The following is a 2,118-nucleotide window of genomic DNA, read 5'->3' on the forward strand; positions in this document are numbered from 1 at the left end:
CTATTAGCAGAAAGATAATAGGTCGATTATACCTATAGGGTAGTTTTAAAGGTGACAACCAGACTAATTTTTTTTTTTAGTTAAAGATTAGAATTATAACAATCTACCTAAAACCCTCAGACTAATTTTCCTTCATTTCTAAATGCTGGCTGACAAAGTAGAAAAATGTAAACATGTAAATTGTAAACTCAAACATTTCAAAGAAATAAATAAGTTTTGATGGTACCAATGCTAACAGAAAACAATCAACCAAATTTATTTCAAACATAGAAAACTTCATGTCTCCATCTTGTAAAGCCAATAAACCAAAGGGTCTAATATAGTAGAGAAATAAAAAAATGTTACCCTCATCTGTGTTGTGCTATGCCATGAGTGATGGATGGAGGTTGACTTTGACCAATTCCTACTATTTTTTTTCTATATTTTGAAACTATTTGAAGCACTTTTATCTTGTACTCCTTATAATTTTACCTTTTAAGGTTGTAAATATTTGTGCACCGGTGACTATTATGATTATCAGTCAACTAAGTTATGTGGAAATAAATTTTGAAGATGATATTAAAGTATTAATTTTGATGTCATCTTTACCTGAGTTTTGGGATATTGTTATTAATGAGATTCAATCTAATGCCATTAGTAATTCACAATGATAAAATTCAAAATACTTGACAAAAAAGAATGGTCAACATAAGATATTTGAAACAAATAAATATTTTGTCCTCTATGATATATCAAATCACTCATTTGAAATTCCTTAATAATAAACTGAAGTCTTACATCTTTTATAGAGAAAAGTTCCTTAAATAGAAGTCTTATTAGATACTTCTAAGCATTTAGAGATCAACTAGACACAAAGCTAAACATTGTAAAAAAAAAATTAGAGGTTAAACTTTTAAGTTAACGTAATTTAAGAAACTTATGATTTTTACATTATCAAGAGTTTAATTGAGCTAGGTCGATTCAATCTAGTGGACCCAAGAATTGAACCGAACCAAACCAACTAGTTAGTAACATGATTTAGTGGAAGCATTTTCATGCAAAGTAGAAGCAATAATGGAGGGTTTGAAATAATATAGTTTTCACCCCTTGTTTCTCGAGTGAATATTGAAATAATATAGTTTTCATGTTAAGTTTTGCACGGAAGAAAGAAAGACTGGGATGAGGGTTACTTCTGCAACCACTCTAAAGTTGCTCAAGATCACAATGAGTTAGATAAAACAACTCTAGAACTTTGAATCCAATACCTTGAGTTTGACTCGTGATAGGATCTCTCTTCTTGTATAATCTGCATAAAATAGGAAAACCATTCCAAAATAAATTTGTATGAGGGGTTCTATGGTGTAGTGGTTAGCACTTTGGACTTTGAATCCAACGACCCAGGTTCAACTCCCGGGAGGACCTTTAATAAATGACCTTGATGCGAAAACACAGAATAAGGAACAACAACACAAGACATTTTAAAACAAAAGGGTGTTACCTAGCATTCGATGCAAAAACACAAATTTTCTTTATGACCTCTGCATGAGTTTTAGGTTCCGAACTTGCTCCTCCTTTTCAGGAACTAAACCTTAGAGGTTGTCATGTTTAACCATGAAAACTCTTCCGAAGTAACTCTTAATTTTCTCCCCATGAGTGTGCATACGCGGCTTTGTTATAATCGTGGCATCCTGCTAGCAAATCGTGGTGCAGGGCATCTCATTTAGGTGAGGAAGATAATAAGTTCATCATGGAATCCTGCTCATGGTACATAAACAATAGCATCCCACCTAAAGTGAAATAGGGGCCTCGCGGTACACTTCGTGAAGTGAGATAATGGTTACTTCAGGCATGGATCATAGCAACTTGTTAAGCATGATGTTTGCATTAACATAGGTGTTTTCTTGGATTCTTGGTCATCCTAGGTTTATACATAACGTCTTGGGTCAAGCTTAGAACATATAAGTTCTTAGGAATAGCCCAGCATGATATTGTGCATGTAGTATCTATTAGAGACCAAGGGTACATCTTGGGAATCTATTATTTCAAGGATACCACTTTAGTTATCCTAGGAGGTAAAGTCATATGGATCGTGATGAGCATTTTCTCCCATATCTTGGTTTCGCTAACTAAAGTTTTCCA

The 2,118-nt window shown here is 33.4% G+C and overlaps 1 non-coding gene across 1 annotated transcript; it reads left to right on the plus strand.

Moving 5' to 3' along the window:
• Positions 1–1,329: 1,329 nt before the first annotated feature.
• Positions 1,330–1,401, plus strand: TRNAQ-UUG. The gene has a single exon. It is a non-coding gene; the product is annotated as a tRNA-Gln (tRNA).
• Positions 1,402–2,118: the final 717 nt, after the last annotated feature.

Source organism: Cucurbita moschata, unplaced genomic scaffold (genome assembly GCF_002738365.1).
Source record: "Cucurbita moschata cultivar Rifu unplaced genomic scaffold, Cmos_1.0 Cmo_Scf00099, whole genome shotgun sequence".
In the NCBI taxonomy this organism is placed as follows: domain Eukaryota; kingdom Viridiplantae; phylum Streptophyta; class Magnoliopsida; order Cucurbitales; family Cucurbitaceae; genus Cucurbita; species Cucurbita moschata.